At 43.4% G+C, this 21,833-nt stretch overlaps 1 protein-coding gene across 11 annotated transcripts in view; it reads right to left on the bottom strand.

Annotated features, from left to right (window-relative positions):
* Window positions 1–21,833, bottom strand: part of LOC140209797 (multiple C2 and transmembrane domain-containing protein 2-like) — a 485,848-nt gene that overhangs the window by 457,446 nt on the left and 6,569 nt on the right. For 7 of the 11 annotated variants that reach the window (XR_011889071.1, XM_072278276.1, XM_072278273.1 and 4 more), the window contains exon 2: window positions 4,860–4,911. The exons of the other annotated variants lie outside the window; for them this stretch is intronic. The gene's annotated coding sequence lies outside the window, so the exon portion shown is untranslated. The remainder of the gene's footprint in view (window positions 1–4,859; window positions 4,912–21,833) is intronic. 11 annotated transcript variants of the gene reach the window in all.

The raw sequence follows: 21,833 nt of genomic DNA on the forward strand, positions 1-21,833 counted from the left end.
TACAGGAACTCAAAGACCCTCACTCAACAATTCAGAAACAGCTTCTTCCTCTCTGCCGTGAGATCTCCACAAAAACCACCTTGCTATTCCTTTCTTGCACCATGTATTTATTTCTGCAATTTATTGCAATTTTATATCTTTGCAAATTGCTGCTGCTGCAAAACAAGTTTCTCATGGATTAGACATTGGCTTTGTGGGAGAAGCCAGAGAGTGGTAGTAGAGGGTTGCCCCTCTCACTGGAGGCCTGGGGCAAGAGGTATGCTCAGCTACAGGGATCGGTGCTGGGTCTGTTGTTGTTTGTCATCTGTATCATTGATCTAGATGAAACCTCCCAGGAGGGGGGGAAGAAGATGGCGGCATGACAGCAGCGCGCGTGGCCACTTCGGTGATGATATCTGTTACCTGTCAAGTAGGGGACCGTACACAATTCTGATTTGATGGAGACAGACGTGAGATCATGGAGGAACACCTGGAAAACTTCTGAAATGCCTGCTTCGCTGTTGCTGCTACTGTGTGGTAACTGGAATCTCTGGAGCAAAAGGCCCCGAAATCCTCGGCTTTGCGTGTTTTAGCGGCCGAGGAGAGGTCGAAGGTGCTCGGCAGAGGATGGCGCTCGGGAGGCTGTATCGGAGAGGCTGGTTGGAAGCTCAAAGTTTTCGGACGGATGGACTCAGTGTCAGCTTTGGTCGGCTGCTTCCAAGGTATCGGCAAGTTGACGGTGCCTGGAGGTTTATGTCAGGGAGTTTCTCCCTTTTGCCGCCTGCTATTGGGGACTCGGGAGTTGACCGACTTGGGACTTTGAGACTTTTTTTTACTGTACCCATGGTCTGTTCTTCATCAAAGTATGGTATTGCTTTGCACTGTTGTAACTATATGTTATATTTATGTGGTTCTGTCAGTGTTAGTCTTTGGTTTGTCCTGTTTTCTGTGCTATCACTCCGGAGAAACATTGTATCGTTTCTTAATGCATGTATGTATTTCTAAATGACAATAAAAGAGAACTGAGTGTTCTCATAATCTAATCTAATAACGTGGTTAACTGGATCAGCAAACTTGTGGATGACACCAAGAATGGAGAAGTAGTGGACAGTGAGGAAGACTATCATGGCTTGCAGCGGGATCTGGACCAGCTGGAAAAATAGCAGATTTAATTTAATGCAGACAAGTGCAAGGTGTTGCACTTCGGTAGGACCAGCCAGGGTAGATCTTAACACAGTGAATGGTAGGGGTCTGAGGGGAGCTGTAGAACAAAAGGTTATGGGAATATATATTTGTGGAAAGTGGTTTCACAGATACATAGGGTCATAAAGAAAGATTTTGGCACTTTGGCCTTCACAGATCAAAGTCCTGAGCACAGGAGATGGGATGTTATGTTGAAATTATATGAGATGTTGCTGAATCTTAATTTGGAGTATTGAATTCAGTTTAGCTACAGGAAAGATGTAAATAATGTTGAAAGAGTACAGAGAAAATTTACAAGGGTGTTGCTGGGACTGGAAGACCTGATTTATAAGGAAAGATTGAATAGGTTAGGTTTTTATTCCTCGGAACATAGAAAATTGAGGGGATATTTGATAGAGGTTTCCAAAATTATGAGGGGTATAGGTAGGGTAAATACAAGCAGGTTTTTTCCTCTGAGGTACAGTAGGACTACAACTAGAGTTCATGGATTAAGGGTGAAAGGTGAAAAGTTTAAGGAGAACATGAGGGGAAACTTCTTCACATAAGAGGGTGGTGAGAATGTTAAATGAGCAGCCAGTGCAAGAGCTGAATCTGAATATAAGCTCAATTTCAATGTTTAAGAGAAGCTTGGTCAATGGGACGAGACAGTTTAAGTGGTTTAGCACAGACTAGATGGCCAAAGGGCCTGTTTCTGTGCTGCATTTTTCTATGACTCTAAAACAACTTTCACATCATCTATGACAGTGATAATAAGCCTGATTCTGACGTCAGTTACTAAAGCGTTCCAGAGTGTGAGCAGCCAAATTACCAAATTTTCACTGTATTTCCTAGATTGTTTTGACCCACTAATTGAGCAGTTTGCCCTATGTAATCTCTTACTTCCTCATCTTATTCTGTAAAGCAATTAGACACATTTCTTTAAATGGTGTGCACCATGTGCCCTTCTGCTTGTATATTTCACTTCTAATATTCTTCAATATGAAATTCCCATCAGCAATCAGAGAGCTCGGTCCAAGCTCCTACATTCCTTATCCCTCATTTCACATGCTGGACATTACAACCTTTCTTCCAATTCAGTGAAATAAATTATTATAGAAAATCAGAGAACATTAAGTCAGTTTAATAGGTGTACAGTACAGCACAGTAATGCACTTCAGCCCATGATCTTGTTCCAACATTTTAACCAACTCCAAGATCACTCTAACCCTTCCTTCCAACATAACCCTCCATTTTTCTTTCAATCATGTGTCTATCTAAAAGTCCCTGAAATGTCCCTAATGTAGCTGCCTCTATCACCACCCCTAGCAGTGTAAGATCCCAGTCTCTGACATACCTACTATACTTTTCTCCAATCACCTTTAAATTATGCCTAGTCTTTGAAGAAAATACTTAATTAGTCCAAGGTTGGAAATGTAAACAATGTCACATCATTCATATCTCAAGAGTTAAATCTGAAAAATTCCTGTTTCCCCTGCTCAATTCCTTCACTTTCATAGCCCCACAATGTTCAAACATTTAATTGGAAGTCATGCTTAGATCGCTTTCCAGATCATGGTACTCTGATATGCTTCTCCAATCTGTTTAGTGACAAGCTCACTATATCAAATATAAAAAAAGGTGTGTTCTAAAGCTCAGTATTTTGTGCAAAGTTGACAAATTCTTCTACCAAATGTCATCACGTCACATCTGGAGCCAGGACTGGCAGCCGTGACTCTAGCTGTTCATGGGTAGAAAAACTGCACTCTTTTTACAGGTTAGAGGCAGTAACATGTGCATAGTCAGCAATCAGAACCAGTGGTGGCTACCTCAGTGTCAATAAGTTTCTGTGTTGCAAATTTGACTTCTCTCCTCATTGATTCTCATTCTTTGGTCCATTAAATTCCATCTCTCCCTGCTTACTGACCCTTCTATCACTAGAAACAGTTATATGACCAAATCCTTCATGTTGATACCTCCTTCAAAAACGGGGCGAGACTGACTTCTGCTTCTTCACATCATCAAAGTTCCTCATCCCCAGGTCAATCTTCTTCTTCACCCCCCCACAGACATGGGCAATGAAACCAAAACACGTCAGAATTCCTTCACACCCAGCGAAGAGCAGAGACAAGAACTGTCAGGTTGTCCAATGAGCTCTAGCCTTCCTGGTAGATGATTTTGCACCTCCATCTCATACTAGAAATCCATCCAGTGCAATCGAGAACTTCAAGCCGTCCTACACAGATAGGTCCACATTCTGCCAACTTAAAGTGAACATGGTCAGGTAACAGTGTTTCATTCTTCTGGAAGGGCATCCTACAGTAGTGAAAATTCCCAAACAAGGTTGATATTTTTGTGTTACTCTCTAAGTCATCAAAGATATATTCCTTTTGGACAGTTGCTGCCCATTTTCTACCAACCTTGCAACCAAAATTAAGCACAATTTTTAAACGTGTCTAAAAGCAACTCCTCCACTGAAAATAAATCTCTGCCTTAAAAAATGCATTGATGACGCTTGGTCGGAAATCCTGACCAGTGTAGAAACAGAAACAACTCTATCCTCTCATTCAGGATCGTTCGATGAGGAACGCTTCACCTATTAAACCAGCGGAAGAATGACAGCTCTTGTGTGATTGTCTAATGAAAAGACACTCCCTTCTCCCACCCAAGAACCTCAGAAACCATCCACATCACAGCAAGGGAGAAAAAGCCATGACAAAAGAATGGAAAAACCTGCAGCCAAAGTCCAGCTGCTACACATGACAGGTAATGTCATTTATGTAGAGTTTTGCACTGGTGTGGACTTTAATAAACAGATCATTTCTAATCCTGCTTATTGACACCTACTGTACAGAGACTGCAACATCAGATTTCCAGTCCTCACTTGCTGCCAACAGCTTCCTTTTACTGATAATTCACTGCGGCAACAAAATGGAATATTCATCTGTCGATGAAATAAAGCGTTCTAGAAAGTTCCGTCTTCAAATCAAGGATGATTTGCTTCCAATGAGACAGTAAGTAGTAGAGGATCGATGTCTGTAAATTATTTTAACTTTGGGGTTGGTCCGTACACATCAGGTACTACTTACACTCAGTGGCCACTCCGTGCCTAATAAAGTGGCCACTGGGAGCATGTTTGCGATCTTCTGGTGCTCTAGCCCATCCACTTCAAGATTTGACATGTTGTGCATTCAGGGATGCTCTTCTGCACACCACTGTCGTAATGTGTGGTTATTTGATTTACTGCTGTCTTCCTGTCAGCTTGAACCAGTCTGCCCATTTCCTGCTGACCTCTCTCAAGGCATTTTCACCCACAGAACACTGCCAATCGCTGTATTTTGTTTATTTTGTTTCTCTCACCATTCTCTATAAACTCGAGAGGTTGTTGTTCATGAAAATCCCATGAAAAGTTCAGCAGTTTCTGAGATACTCAAACCACCCAGTCTGGCACCAACAATCATTCCACGGTCGAAGTCACTTAGATCACATTTCTTCCCATGCTGGTGCACGGTCTGAACAACAACTGAATGTCTTGACCAAATCTGCATGACATTATGCATTGAGTTGTGCTGCCACGTGATTGGTGGTTAGGTATTTGTATTTATGAGCAGGTATACAGGTGTACCTAATAAAGTGGCTACTGCATGTACTCTGAGCAAGTGAAGTCCTGACCCAATACAAAAAGAAGCTCTACTACTTACCAGCTTCCTCCTCTGATAGCCAGTGAACCAAGGTAGGTCTCAATAGCTGAAACTGCATAAAGAACAACAAAGAGTAAATGATGGCTTTAGCATTGTTAGTAATTAATAACTGCACCAATCTCCCTACCTATTCTGCATGACCAGCAGAGCATGGAGAAATTCCAGATTTCAATCATCCTCAGTTTGTTTTATACATCGATGTTTTGATATACATGTGGCAAATAAATGTAAAGCCCTGATTAAGATTTTCACTGTTATGCTGTAGGTATTTCATTTTAGCAGTTCTCGAAGAGCAATCTGTTCTGCTTTTAGCATGTTTTGAGCTTGAGCTAAAGATAAAGCTATGTTGTGTCAGCCAATCAGGATGGCGGAATTAGGAGAAGGTTCTAGAGAATGCTGAGCGGAGAGGTTTTTGTGACGGACACTGGTGTGGGTTGAGGTCTTTTTGGCAGGAGCTGGGAGAAGACAGGCGGGAAATGGCTGAGGATGCCATCTCTGTTGCACAAGGTGCTTTATGGAGATGAATGGCTTCAAGGAGGAAGGACCAATACTCCCATGGGAGAGCCCGTTTGTTCAAGATGGATTGTGACTGACATTCAGAAGGTGGTCTGTGCTTTCATGCAGATGGTGAGTTAAAGACAACTTCAAGGTGAGCTCCAATTTATGTGCACATTTGGACTGGGTTAACTGTAATGGGCCCTTTTTTCCTTTTCTTTTTCCTACTAACTGTTCGATAAACCTGAAATTTGTAAATATACTTTCTATATATTTGTTTAATAACAGTGTACTATTATTTCATACTGACGGGTAATGACAAGTAGGCAGCATTTACACAGTATTCGCTCAGATTGGGGCGCAGGTGGTCAGAACATCCAAGCTCTCCCGCTCTGATGGGACGCAAGTTACACAGACCCTAAACATAAGGAGTTCAAGAACTCCTTACGTATTGCTAAAAGAGTATGGTGTGCTGGCTTTCATCAACCTGGTGGGTGGTTACTGCACAGGATCGAAGTAAGCTGCAGAAAGTTGAAAAATTAGTCAGCTCCATCATGGGCAGTAGCCTCTGTAGAATCCAGGACACCTTCGAGGAGATGTGCCTCAAAAAGGTGGTGTTCATCATTAAAGACCCTCACCACCCAGCACATGCCCTCTTCTCTTTGCTACCATCAGGAAGGAGGTACATAAGCCTGAAGGCACACATTCAATGATTCAACAATAGCTTTTTTCCCTTCTCCATCCAATTTCTGAATGGACATTTTTTTCTCTCAATTAGTAAGTATTGCATCGTACTGCTGCTGCAAATTTAAATTTCACAACATATGCCAGTGATATTAAACCTGATTCTGATTAGATACCAATCTAGTCAGGGTAAAATAGGGCTTGGTAAAAAGGAACATGCTAACTTATTCAGTCCTCATTTCAGTTTGTTGCAGGCAGACCCACCAGCCCACAGTTTCCTCTCAGCTGATGCTCATGTTGAAACCTATCATTCAGCTCCTGCCCTTCAGTGTGTTGAAGGATGAAACTCTCATCAGTAACAGAAGCAACTGCACTGCTGGTGAAAGCAGTCAATGGAGAAAGCTCAGACTGATAGGTCTCCCACCAAGTGACACACACGCACATCAGTATCAGAAGCAGAGAGAACAGCATCCTCAAGAGACTGACACTTCACAGACAGAAAAAAAAAGCACCACAGAGGAAGTCAGTGCAGTGGGATACTAATAAAATTACTGCTTTACAGGGTTCAATCCTGATTTGCCGAGTCGTCAACATGGAATTTGCACATTCTCCCCCAGTCTACCTGGGCTTCCTCCAGATACACCAGATTCTTCCCGTATCCCAAAGGCGTGCTGGTCAGCTGGCTATTTGCCAACTGTAATCTGTCCCTTGTGTGGAGGCGAGTTTTAGGCTACGCCCACACTAGACCAGATAAATCTGTAACCGAAGCTTTTTCTCTTCGTCTTGACCCTCTGTCCACACTGAAACGGCATTTTCCTCTCCCGAAAATGGAGCTTTTCTAAAACGCTCTCCAGAGCGTGTAAATCTAAAATCACCGGTTGGGCGGTGTAGTGTGTACGGGGTAACCAGAGCTTTTTAAAAACGCTCTCATGACGTGCCGGAACAGATGGTGGCGGCAGCGCGGCATTTCATTGTTTTCTTGAACGCAACCTCCAACACCACAACAACAATGGCGGACGGCTTCATGCGCGTGTTGTTTACTTTATTGTCTACGTTAATAGCTTGTTTGGAGTTAAACATAGCTATCTACCATGTACCGGCAGCATATCTACGTACAAAAAGACATCATTGAAAACTTCCTTTCACTGTTGGTGTAGGTACTCTAGTCTTTAACCAATGGAAATAGCATACCGTTTCCTCTTCGCTTGTTTTCTGTAGATGTGTCCTGCACATGCCCAGTAGGAGGAGATTCGCCCAAGTACCCTTTTTAATGTGGACGGAGGTACCTTCAAAAACGCCTGGTGTGGATGCCTATTGTTTTTACGCAAAACCAGCGTTTTCAAAATTATCCGGTCTAGTGTGGATGTAGCCTTAGTATCTGGGAGGAAATTGCTGAGGGGTGGGGTGTGGGAGGATAATATGACTATTGTTGGATTGGTGTAAATGGGTTGCTAATCATTAGCGTGAACTCTAGGCTGTAAAGGTATTTCCCTGTTGTATGACAATACTTCTCTGTAGCGGGAGGCTCTAACTCATCAGGTATCACGGGGGTTGTTGCTGGATGCCCAACTGTTGAAAAGCTCTATCACTGGTTTGGACGAGAGGAAACAAAAGTATGATATCCACGTCTAAGAATGTGTGGGTTGGCGGGGAAGATGTAGAAAGTATTCAAGGGATCAAATTCAGGCTAAGCACATGGGCATGGACATGACAGATGGAATATCATGTGGAAAATAGGAGATGTCCACTCTGGTAGAAAAGAAAGACAGAATGTCTTTTTACCTGGTGAGAGATTGAAATATGTTGGTGTTAAAAGGACCTGGGATCCTTATATGCGTAGCATTGAGAGTTAACAACAAGGGCCAACAACGCAATCAATTTCTCGTTGAACACTTGATTTCTCTAACTTCCAGTAATTTTCCTCACTCCCCTCTCCTAAAAGGAAAATCTTGCCTGACATATCTGTTGGAATTCCTTGAGGAAATAACAGGCAGGTTAGACAAAGGAGAGCCAGCGGATGTTGTTTAAATAGTTTTTCAAAAGGCCTTTAACAAGGTGCCGCACAAAAGGCTGCTTAACAAGATAAGGGCCCATGATATTACAGGAAAGATTCTAGCATGGATAGAAGATTGGCTAACTGGCATGAGGTAAAGAGTGGGAATAAATATTCTGGTTGGCTGCTGGTGACAAGTGATCTTCCGCAAGGCTCGGTATTGGGACAGCTTCTTTTCACATTATATATCAATGATTTGGATTTCAGATTTGATGGTCTTGTGGCCAAGTTTGCAGACAACACAAAGATAGGTGGAAGGGCAGGTAATATTGACAAAAAAGGGAGTCTGGAGAAGGACGTGGACAGATTGGAGAATGGGCAAATAATTGGCAGATGGAATACAGTGTATCGTCATGCAGTATGGTAGAAGGAATAGAGGTGTGGACTAAACGGGGAGAAAATTCAAAAATCAGAAGTGCAGAGGGACTTAGGAGTTAGGTTAACTTGCAGGTTGAGTCCGATGCTAAGGAAGGCAATGCAATGTTAGCATTCATTTTGAGAAGACTAGAATATAAGAGCAAGAATGTGACGCTGAGGCTTTATAAGACATCGGTCAGACTGTGCTGGTGTATTGTGAGCAGTCTTGGGTCTCTTATTTAAGGAAGGGTGCACTGGCAAGGCAAAGAGTTTAGCAGAGGTTCACAAGAATGACTCCAGGAATGAAAGGGTGAACGTATAAGGAGCATTTGATGGCTCTGGGCCTGTACTCATTGGAATTTAGAAGAATGAGGGGGATTTCACTGAAACCTCAAATATTAAAACCCCGAGATAGAGTGGATATGGAGTGGACGTTTCCGATAGTGGGTGAGTCTAGGTCCAGAGAGCACCCCTCTGAATAGGGGATGCTTAGTCCGGAATTGCCAATTTGTCCAAGAGATGGCTTTCCAGATATTGTACCTGGACCTCCGCTAACTTTCTTGATTGCCAGAGATTGCAGATCTCATGGCTCATTCAGGGCTTCTGGTTAGGAAGCACTCTGGATGACTTTGTGGATACACACTCGTCTACAACTGCTTCTTATAAATTCTCTGACAACTATGGACATAAGAAGGAATCTGATAAGAGAGGACAGTGAACCATGGGAGAGAGCGAAGGAGGAGGGGCACCAGTGGGAGGTGATGGTCAAGTAAGGAGAATAGAAGGGGTAAGAGGGAAGCCAAAATGGGGAAAAGAAAAAGAGAAACCAAAAGACATAGGGGCAGAATTGGGCCACTTGGCCATGGTACAGCTTGAACGTTATCACCTCCTACAATGTGAAATCAAGCGACATAGGTGACAACAGGGCTTCGCTTCCAGATGAGCTCAATCCCTTCTACGATCACTTTGACAATCAAAATATGGCGGAACCATCAGGAATTCCCAAAGCCCCTAATGACCATGTGATTTCAGTCTCTAAGGCTGACGTGAGAGCATGCTTCAGGAGTGTGAATTCACGGAAAGCACCCAGCCCAAATGGAGTACCAGGCTGAGTATTGAAGTTCATTGCTGATCAATTGGCTGGAGTCTTCACTGAGATCGTTAACCTCTCTGAAGTACCCACCTGCTTCAAACAGGCCTCTATTATACCGGTGCCTAAGAAGAACGCGACAACCTGCCTCAGTGACTATCGTCCAGTAGACACCTACATCCAGAGTGACGAAGTGTTTTGAGAGGTTGATGATGAATCAGATCAACTCCTGCCTGCAAAATGACATGGATCCACTCCAGTTTGTCTACAGATACAACAGCTCAACAGCAGATGCCATTTCTCCTGAAACATCTGGACAGTAAAGATGCACACATCAGGATGCTCCTTATTGACTACGGCTCAGCATTCAATACTATCATCCCTCAAAACTAATCAACAGGTTTTAAGAACTTGGCCTTAGAACCACCTTGTGCAATTGGATCCTTGATTTCCCCATCTATAGACCCCAGTCAATTCAGATTGGAAACAACATCTCCTCCACAATCTCCATCAACACGATGCACCGCAAGGCTGTGTACTCAGCCCCCTGCTCTACTCACTTTACACTTAATATTGCATGGCTAAACATAGCTTCAATGCCATAGTTAATTTGCTGACAACACCACTGTCATAGATCCAAACAAAGGTGGTGTCGAATCAGTATATAGAAGTGACATTCAAAATCTGGCTGAGTGCTGCCACACAACAACCTCTTGCTCAATGTTAGCAAGACTAAGGAGCTGATTATGGACTTCGGGAGGAAGAAACTGTAAGTCCATGACTAGTCCTCATTGGGCGATGAGAAGTAGCGAGGGTCAGCAACTTTGAATTCCTCTGTGTTATCATTTCAGAAGATCTGTCCTGCGCCCAGCACATACGAGCAGTTACAAAGAAAGCATAGCAGCACCTCTACTTCCGTAGAAATTTGCAAAGATTCAGCATGACATCTAAAACTTTTGAAAACTTCCATACATGTGTGGTGGAGAGTATATTGACTGGCTGCATCACAGGCTGGGATGGAAACACCAACGCCCTTGAACGGAAAATCATAGAAAAAGTAATGGATACGACCCTGTCCATCACAGGTAAAGCCTCCCCACCATTGCGCATATCTGCTTAGAACGCTGTCATAGGAAAGCAGCATCCAGCAACAGGGACCCCCACCACCCAAGTCATGCGTTCTTCTCACTGCTGCCCTCAGGAATAAGGTACAAGAGCTTCAGGACTCACACCACCAGGTTCAGGAACAATTATTATCCCTCAACCATCAGGCTCTTGAACCAGAGGGGATAATTTCAAATAACTTCCCTTGCCGCATCACTGAACTGTTTCCACAGCTTATGCACTCACTATCAAGGACTCTTCCTCTCATGTTCTCAACACTTATTGCTTTATTTATCTATTATTATTATTTCTATTTTTGTTTTTGCACATTTTGTTGTCTTTTGCACACTTGTTGTTGCCCTGTTGGTGCAGTCTTTCATTGATTCTGTTATGGTTATTGGACTTATTGAGTATGCCTGCAAGGAAATGAACCTCAAGGTTGTATCTGGTGACATATATGTTATTTGATAATAAATTAACTTTGAAATTTTCTTTGTCTTTACTTCTTCCACCTGTAACCTCCCAGATTCTCACTTAATTCCCCTCTCCCACCCTCCCAGCTTCCCCCTCAACAAACTACACCTGTCACCTGCCTATTTGTATTCCTTCCCCGTGCCCTCTCCCCACCATTCCTTCTTATTCTTATTCATTTTCCCATCCTGTCCAATCCTGATGAAGGGTTACGTCCTGAAACACTGACTCTTTATTCCTCTCCATAGATCTGCCTGATTTTCCGAATTTCCCCAGCATTTTTATGTTGGTCTGGAATGAGAATTTAGAATTGGAAGTTAGAATTAGGATTTATTTAAAATCTTACATCCATCCCACAACGTGAAGGAGTAAAGTCTTTGCATTATGACTCCGTTGCAATGTACAGACATGTGAATTTTGAAGTCCAGTGGTTTGTAGAAAGAAGCTGTCCTGCAGCCTGTTGGTCCTGGCTTTAGTTCTGCAGTAGCATTTGCCAGATGGAAGTAGGTGAAATAGTTTATAGTTGGGGTGACTGGTGTCCCTGATGATCTTCCAGGCCTTCTTTCTGCACCTGCTACTATAGATGTCCTCAATGGAGGGAAGGTCACATCCACAGATGCACTGAGCTGTCCGTACCACTCTCTGAAGTGCCCAGTGATCAAGATTGGTTCAGTTCCCATACCAGATGGTGATACAGCCAGTCAGTATGCTCTCAATGGTGCCCCTGTAGAAGGTCTTGACGATTTGGGGGCCCATGTCAAACTGCTTCAGTCCCTGAGGTGGAAGAGACATTGTGCTTTTTTTGCGACAAAACCAATGCGTCCAGTCCAGGTGAGATTATCGGTGATGTGTATACCGAGGAACTTGAAACTACTCACCCTCTCAACTGCAGACCCACTGATGTTGATCAGGATTTTCTGCAGCTGCAGAATTTATTGTGTTTATGATCAGCAACACAAATGTTACCTTTTATTTCACGAGTATTCTATACCAAAGTGAAGAAGTATTACTGAAGCTTTAGAATAAGCTGGTGATACCTAGAATATTGCATACAGATCTGGTCTTCCTACCCAAGAAGGATGCATGTGCAACAAAGAGAGTGCACCCAACGTTCACCAAACCATTTACTGGGATGGGAAAGGGCAGGGGTGGTCCTAAAGGAGAGATTAAACAGACAGCATCTCCATTGTCTAGAGTAGGTGTTCCCAACCTGAGGTCCACAGACTCCTTGCTGAAAAGTATTGGTCCATGGCATAAAAAGGTTGGAAAACTAAGTTTAAAAGAATGCGAGGCAACCTCAATGAAACAAAATCAGAATCAGAAACAGGTTTACTAGCACTAACATCATGGAATTCGGTGTTTTGAAACAAGAAATGTAAAAAAGTCGTGAAATGATGTTGTGAAATTTGAAACAAAATTCTTGTGGGACTTGACATGGTAGAAAAGGGCAAATGGCTCCCAAGAGTCAAAGTAGCAAAATAAGGGGTTGACCATTCAGGACTCTGATATTAAGTAAATTCTTTAGTGGATCTTTGGAATTCTCCCCAACATCCTTCCGTCCCATCACTAAGAAATCAGTACGGGCTGAGTTGCGGAGTATAATGATGTCAAAGATCAATATAAAGTTCAAAGTTCAAAGGCAATTTATTATCAAAGTACATATATGTCACCATATACAAGCCTAAGACTTGTTTTCTTGCGGGCATGCTCAGTAAGTCCAAGAAACATAGTAAAATCAGTGAAAGACCACACCCAACAGGGCGGATAAACAACAAATACACAGTTCATAACGAGGCGACTGAAGTAATCCCCACCGGTTCAAGAGCCTGACGGTTGAGAGTAATAACTGTTCCTAAACCTTGTGGTCTAGGTACTGAGGCTCCTGCATGTTCTTCCTGCTGACAGCACCGGGAAGAGAGCAAGGCCCGGGGTGGTGGGGTCCCTGCTTTCGTGCGACAGCGTGCCATGTTAGTTGTGCTCAGTGGTGGGGAGGGTTTTACCCATTATGGACAGGGCCGTATCCATTAATTTTTATGGGATTTTACGTTCAAGGGCATTAGTGTTTCCATACCAGACTGTGATGCAACCAGTCAATATAATCTCCACCAAATATCTGCAGAGTTTGTCAAAGTTTTAGATGTCATGCCAAACATTCGCAAACTTCTAATGTTGTTGCCGTACTTTCTTCATAACTGCACTTCCATGCTGGGCCCAGGACAGATCTTCTGAAATGATAACACCAAGGAATTCAAAGTTGCCATCCCTCTCCACCTCTGGTTTCCCAATGAGGGTTATTAAGGAAATCAAGGGATGTAGGATTACTGAGGACAGCAGAACTGTGATAAAAGATCAGTGATAATCACCTTGAATGGGATTCAAAACTGACCTGTAACTATTTCATTGGTAATAGATTCTGTTACTATATGAATTGGAAGCAGAGGCAGAACACGCAGGGGTTGCACTTTAACAAAAGCAATTGTGATTTCATACTTCAATAAGATCACTTGCTTCCTGTTTATAAATACTTTCCCTGTGGCTGCATAGCTTTTCTCTCGCTGTTCCAGTTTCTTCAGAGACATCTGGTTGCATGGATTAATTGGCTGCTGTAACTGGTCTCCTGAGTGTGTAGGTGAACGGATGAGAAAGTGGGGGCAATAAAATAATTAGGTTAACGTAGAAATAGTGTAAATGGGTAGTTGATTGTCAGCATGAACCCAATAGACTGAAGAATCGACCCGGTTTGTAGATTGGACTCTGCAGTTCATGTTATATGTTTTTCTGATTTCTGGTTACTTGTTCCTTAATTCTTATTTTGTGCAATATTGATCGGGGCAGACTGGCTCTGAAGCCTGCAGTCAATAAATGACACAGTGCTAACCTGAACTGAACTGTTTCAATGACTCTGTGGTTTGATGTTTTACATTCTGTGTTTCTCGGGCTTTTTTTTTTGCTGTTTGCGCAATTTGTTCTTTTTTTGCACATTGGCTATTTGATGTTTTCTTTGAACGGGTTTCATGGTGTCTCTTTGAATCTTTGGCTTGTTTCTATGCTGTACCTCTTCATGTTTTTACAGCTGTGTTAGATCTGTTATTAAATAAATCTGAAATATAAAACCCTCAGTTATGATACAGGATTGCATAAAAACCCATTGGTCAATGCCCTTTAAAGGAGGAAATCCACCACCCTTGCTCAATGTGACTGCCCTCAAACAACTGGAGATGTTTCTCAACTCTGGGATGGACAATAAATGCCACCTTTGCCAGTAAGGTCCACATGCCATCAACACATCATTTAACACAAATGAAAGTACATCAGTTCCAGGTAGACCAAGATTCCCAAATGCAAAACAAGAATTTAATAACGCCAAGCATTTTTGCTTGAATTATTTGACAACTCCCCTTCAAGGCTGCTCAGCTCCCTGGTTGTAGGTACCACAGAAAATGAAGACAATGTGATTTAAAAGCTACAGGAGAACACAAATCACACAAAATTACTGCTTTCCACTTTTGGTGTACAAATCGTTGACATACACCGTTCCTGACAACTGCTCTTTTTAACAGGAGGAACCAAGTTATTGGAAAGGAACAAGATGAGGCCAGGATTTAAATAGAAAAATATTAATGTTAATGTGCTAGTTGGTAAATATCACTAAAGGTAATGCTTAAACTCTATAATGGAACCATTTCCATCAGCATCAATGCTGGCCCACATATATTTCTGGTCCATATCTCTTGGACTGGTTTCAAGTGACCAAGGAGAGGTTAAGGTATTGTGCAAGATCTCTCTGCCTTACAGCAAATAATCTTTCCTTCCAAAAGACTTCAACATTTTCAAGGCCTTTGGCAGGCAACACAGAAATGAAAGTCTGTCCTACATGGGTTCAGGCCTGACAATTCTTCTCTTTGTTTTCCTCAATTTCCCCTGCCAAATCAATCCAAGAATTGCACACAGCATTCCCAATATAATATTACTGGTGAGAAATTCAAGTTACAATGAATCCAATTGGACACATTCTTCATTAATACATATTCTCCTTGAAACTCAATCACTGATTCAGTAACAAACTACCAACCAACAAGGAACAAAGATATGTTTTCACTCTGCCTATGACTGGAATTAGTTTAAAAGGTCTCCTATTCCATCTCCTCTTCACTGTGGGTGGGGCAGGGGGGTGGTGGAACCAACCAGTGAATGAAACTTAGAAGTCATTGACTCAGAGGTCCAGCACAGAAACATCCCCAACCACCCCACCCCACCCCCAGCCCCCAGTTGACTAATCTGGGCTGATCAATCATCCACCAATTGACGAACTTAACCTGTTCTTTAACAGATTTGATGGCTCATGTGGCTCATCCCCCACATGAGCCATCTGTTGTCGGCCCCCAACCAACACATATTCCACTCTCCCCTCCTACCCCTCCTCACAGTCCCCCACCCTGCTCTCATGACGATACCCCTCCCCCACACAAAACCACCACGGTAGGCTTCACAGCTGAACAGGTGAGAAGACAGCTGAAACGTCTCAACCCAAGCAAGGCTGCAGGACCGGATGGTGTCAGTACCAGGGTGCTCAAAGCCTGTGCCCATCAGCTATGTGGAGTACTTCGCCATGTATTCAACATGAGTCTGAGGCTCTGGAGGGTTCCTATACTGTGGAAGACGTCCTGCCTCGTCCCTGTGCCGAAGACGCCGCGTCCCAGCGGCCTCAATGACTATAGACCGGTGGCATTAACCTCCCACATCATGAAGACCCTGGAGAGACTTGTTCTGGAGCTGCTCCGGCCTATCGTCAGGCCACAGTTAGATCTTCTCCAGTTCGCCTACCAGCCCCGACTAGGAGTTGAGGATGCCATCGTCTACCTGCTGAACCATGTCTACGCCCACCTGGACAAGCCAGCGAGCACTGTGACTTCTCCAGTGCGTTCAACACCATCCGCTCTGCTCTGCTGGGGGAGAAGCTGACAGCGATGCAGGTGGATGCTTCCCTGGTATCATGGATTCTCAATTACCTGACTGGCAGACCACAGTATGTGTGCTTGCAACACTGTGTGTCCGACAGAGTGATCGGCAGCACTGGGGCTCCACAGGGGACTGTCTTGTCTCCCTTTCTCTTCACCATTTACACCTTGGACTTCAACTACCGCACAGAGTCTTGTTATCTTCAGACGTTTTCGGATGACTCTGCTATAGTTGGATGCATCAGCAAGGGAGATGAGGTTGAGTACAGGGCTACGGTAGGAAACTTTGTCACATGGTGTGACCAGAATTATCTGCAGCTTAATGTGAAAAAGACTAAGGAGCTGGTGGTAGACCTGAGGAGAGCTAAGGTACCGGTGACCCCTGTTTCCATCCAAGGGGTCAGTGTGGACATGGTGGAGGATTACAAATACCTGGGGATACGAATTGACAATAAACTGGACTGGTCAAAGAACACTGAGGCTGTCTACAAGAAGGGTCAGAGCTGTCTCTATTTCCTGAGGAGACTGAGGTCCTTTAACATCTGCCGGACGATGCTGAGGATGTTCTACGAGTCTGTGGTGGCCAGTCCTATCATGTTTGCTGTTGTGTGCTGGGGCAGCAGGCTGAGTGTAGCAGACACCAAAAGAATCAACAAACTCATTTGTAAGGCCAGTGATGTTGTAGGGATGGAACTGGACTCTCTCACGGTGGTGTCTGAAAAGAGGATGCTGTCTAAGTTGCATGCCATCTTGGTCAATGTCTCCCATCCACTACATAATGTACTGGGTGGGCACAGGAGTACATTCAGCCAGAGACTCATTCCACCGAGATGCGGCACAGAGCGTCATAGGAGGTCATTCCTGCCTGTGGCCATCAAACTTTACAACTCCTCCCTTGGAGGGACACCCTAAGCCGATAGGTTGGTCCTGGACTTACTTCATAATTTACTGGCATAATTTACATATTACTATTTAACTATTTATGGTTCTATTACTATTTATTATTTATGGTGCAACTATAACGAAAACCAATTTCCCCTGGGATCAATAAAGTATGACTATGACTATAATCTGATATTATTCCATTTTGTTTACACTCCCCACATTCTTACTAGCTCTGTCTAGATTCTAACACATACTTACAGACAGGGAGAGTTGGGCCCTTCAGCCCTTCTAGCTGTGCCACCTAGCATTCCTAGCCTAATCACGGGACAATCTACAATGACCAAATAATCAACCAACCAGTACGCCGTTGGACTGTGGGAGGAAGCCGGAGCACCCGGAGGAAACCCAAGTGGGCAAGGGGAGAATGTACAGACTCCTTATGGACAGTGGCACGAGATGAACCAACACACTGTGTCAACCGCTATGCTACCATACCACCTCAAATATCAGTCAACCTACTAACATGCTCGTCTTTGTGATGTGGGAGGCAATCAGAGCACCCAGTGGAAACCGACAAAGGTAGTACCCAATGTCGGAATCCACTCTCGCGCTGAAGTGAGGGCGGGGGGGAGGTGGTGTCAGCAGCTCTGATAGCTGTGTCACTGTGCTCTCCTTAACACTAATGTAAGTTTATTTAAAATGCCATGACCAAATTAGGAAACATTTAAAATGTACCACGTAGAAACTAACTATAAACTTGCTAGCAAAGTCCAAAATTTCTCCTGATAATAATACGATTACAATCTAAAATATCAATGCATCAGCTTTGCAATCTCTCCCAAGTGTCAATTAATCCTCAAAATGGACAGAACAGTTACCAGTCCATAATGCAACCTTTCTTTCTCCGTTAACTGCCAAGAATAGGTTTGCCAACCATTTAATGAAGGCATTATGATGTGGATTAAAATTCTGCTGGGAAGGCAAGGAAATACCTGTTCAAAACAGAGATCTTGGACTTTAATATGTAGAGCATAGCATCTTATTTTTGAAGACATTTTATGGAATAACCAGCATTTTTTATCTCAAATCATTTCACCAAAGATGCTATCAGCAACAATACCATAACTTGATGAAGAACAGGCCATGGCACAGTAAAAAAGTTCAAAGTCTCTTGGAAGTCCCACATCTCACGCAGTCGGGAGAAGGAAGAAAAACTCTCCCTGCCATGCCCGACCACAGTCCGACTCTGAGTCGTCCAAAACCTTCCAGCTCCGATCAGCCCTCTGACACCGAGTACCGAGCACCATCTCTGCCGAACTTGCAGAGAATTGCATAAAATTACATGGAAATCTTGGCCAAATGTTTTGTCAAAGAAGTGTTTTCACATGAGAGAGAATATGTAATGTATGGATCTATTCCTTTGCGAGCAATAACACCCCCCTCCCCAAGCACTACGTAATGATCTGTTTCTGTGCATGGGCTGTTGTCCATGCATGCGCATTGTCCTCACTCTCATTGCAATGTGAATACACCAGTTAAAGCATCTCCCGCATGCGTGCTTTTATTTAATCGGTACATAGTTGTGCATAGACACAACAAATTGGCAACGAGTACGAACCTGAACATCAGAAAACATCACGAACTGCACCGACAGTTAGGGACAAAACAGCATGAGAAAGCCAAAGGACCTGTGAGAAACAGTGAAAGAGGCGCTGAATTTAAGGTGAAAATAACTTGACAATGGCTTCAATCAGGAAACCTGATGAACTTGATAGCGCTAATGAAGGTTGGGAGTCATATATTGAGAGGGTTGAACTGTGTTGTAACTCACACAATGTGATGGAGCAAAAGAAAGCCCCTGCTCTTCTTAGCTTAATGGCTGCAAGGACATATAGTCTCTTACCCAACTTAGTAACCCCTGCAAAGCCAGCAAGCAAGACGTTTGACAAAATTGTTACAATTTTACAAAATCACTTGAGCCCTAAACCGTTGGCAATGGCTGAGAGATTTAGATCTTACAAAAGGAACCAGTCAAAAGATAAAAGCATTTCTGAATACTTTACAGAATTGTGCCGACTTTACCAATACGGTGGCTTTCGAGATGGACTCTCTGATGCATTAACAGACAAGCTTGCGTGCGGCATGCATAGTGGAGGCACTCAAAACCTTAGAAATTGACGGTTGCAATATCGTTAGAGACTGCAGCAAAGGATGCACGGAACTACAGAAAAAGAAAGTTAGAATGCGAAATGCACAAAATGTCCCTGAATGGCGCAAAAAGCCAAAAATGTTAGCAATGTGGCAAATTTTCCCATGCTGCAAATGACTGTTGGTTCAAGGAAAACATGAGTAGAAAGTGACACAGGCAAGGTCACATAGAGAGAGTGTGCAAGTCAGACGAAAAGCACAACCAAAGAGACCAACACACCAAGTGAAGAGTTTCACACACAAATCTAAGCAAATCATTTGGTTCACAATAGATGTGTCTCATGTAAAACTAAATGGAACTGGGCACAGGGTCAGTTTTGTCTATAATTTCAGAGGCTGACTACAACATTCTGTTTTCTAAGGTACCATTAGAGAAGATCTTCGTGATGCTAAAGGCCTCCACAGGCACAAAGTGTCTCCAAAAGGCAAACTGAAGGTAAATGTGATGTATGGAGGCCAAACACAACAGTTAGAGCTTCATGTATTGAAAAGTAGAGGGCTAGTGCTTTTCAGATGTGAATGGTTAAGAAAAATCCAACTAGACTGATACTCAAGCAAAGCTCTCAGTGTGACATCAACAGGCAACTGCAGCCCAAATGGTAGAACTAACTAGAGGCTTACACAGCTGCTTAATGCTAATCAGAAGGTGTTTGAGGAGGGAATAGGTAAACAGATCAAAGACTTGGCCAAAAGCTGTTTGTGATGCCAGAGAATTCAAAATGCACCCCACAGAGAGGGAGTAGCCATCTTCACCATGGCAAAGAGTACATATTGACTTTGTTGGGTCATTCATGGACTCCATGTTCCTGATTGCTGTGGATGCTTATTCAAAGTGGCCGGAAGAGGAGTAGGAGAAAATGGCGGCGTGATGCAGTGCACGTGGCCGCTCCGAATTGATATCGTATTTGTGAACTAGGATGCCGTGCACAATCCTGATTTGATGGAGACAGCCGTGAGAAGCATGGAGGAACATCTGGAGAAACTTCTGAAATGCCCGCTTCGCTGCCGCTGCTACTGTGCAATCCAGAGTCTCCGGAGGGGAAGGCCCCAAATCCTCGGCTTTGCCTATTGTCTGTTGCCGGGGCCAGGGTCGAAGCACTCAGCAGAGATGGTGCTCGGTGTCGGAGAGCTGGTCAGAGGCTCTAAGTTTTCGGTTGGACTCGGAGTCGGACTGTGGTCGGGTGCTTCCAGGCTGCTGTATCAGCAAGTTTGCGGCGCTGGAAGCTCATGGCAGGAAGAGTTTTCTTCCTTCAACCGTCTGCGTGAGATGATGGGACTTTCAAGAGACTTTGAGACTTTTTACCATGCCCTTGGTCTGTTCTTCTATCAAATTACGGTATTGCTTGCACTGTTGTAACTATATGTTATAATTATGTGGTTTTTGTCAGTTTTTTTAGTCTTGGTTTGTCTTGTGTTTCTGTGATGTCATTCTGGAGGAACAAATTGTATCATTTCTTAATGCATGCATTACTAAATGACAATAAAAGAGGACTGCGTGTCCTCATAATCTAATCTAATCTAAATTATACCAATGAAGTCAACCACCTCAGCAAAGTCCGTTCCACTCTGACTATCTTCACCAGAAGTGGCTTACCAGAACAAACTGTGAGTGACAATGGACCACAATGTGCATCAAAAGAATTCTGACCACTCATGATGAAAAGTAGCATCAGTCATTTCAAGTCAGCTCCTCACCACCCAGCAACGAATGGGTTAGCTGAAAGGTTTACCCAAATCTTCAAGAAATCCATTAAAGTGATGGGCAAGGAGGACATTTCTCTTCAGCAGAAGGTGAACAACTTCTGTTTTGTGTATCAGACCTCTGTTCGTGCAACCACAAATCAAACACCTGCAACGCCGTTCATGAGCAGGAATCTAACATCTTACAAAGACCACCTGAACCCAGACCTCCAGAAGGAAGTACAGGATAAAATGTTCAGCCGGTTACCAAGTGAAACAACAAGGAGCTTCAAGGTTGGACTGGAGGTCCTCGTGTATGATTACCAAGAACACACCTGAGTCAACTGCATCCAACAAGTTGGAAACATTACCATCACCAGACTGACCTCTCAGTAACAATCATGTCACTGACAGCAACGTGACATGGGAAACCAAGAACGGTATCTTAGACAAGACACCTACCAAACCCAATGCCACTCCGCAGGTCCATAGGCGTGACCAGAACATTATTTTTGACAAGATACCTGCCAAACCTGACGCCACTCCCCTCTTCCAGAGGCACTACCCTGAAAGAAACAGAGCGCCACCCAAAAGACTGAGCCTTTAATAACTGAATTATGGATTGTTATCATGAAAGCATGTTTATTTGGAATATAAGTTTATGAAAGGGAAATTGAATGTTTTGCATATAACAAGTTTTATGTCGCATTAATCTAAAGGTTGAGGAAGTGTAATGTATGGATTGATTTCTTTCAGAGCAATGACCACCCCCCCCCTTAGCACTACATGTCGATCTGTTGTTTGCACATGCGCTGTTGCTTGTCTACACATGTGCTTGGTTCTTTTGCTCTCAATGCAATGTGAATACACCACTTAAAGCCATCTCCCGTGTGCATGTTTTTATTTAATGTATATGTAGTTGTGCACAGGCACGACAGAACACATGATCTGCCACGGTGTATACAGGGGTATCTTGCTCTCTATACAGG

The sequence above is a fragment of the Mobula birostris genome, chromosome 14 (genome assembly GCF_030028105.1).
Source record: "Mobula birostris isolate sMobBir1 chromosome 14, sMobBir1.hap1, whole genome shotgun sequence".
Taxonomy (NCBI): Eukaryota; Metazoa; Chordata; class Chondrichthyes; order Myliobatiformes; family Myliobatidae; genus Mobula; species Mobula birostris.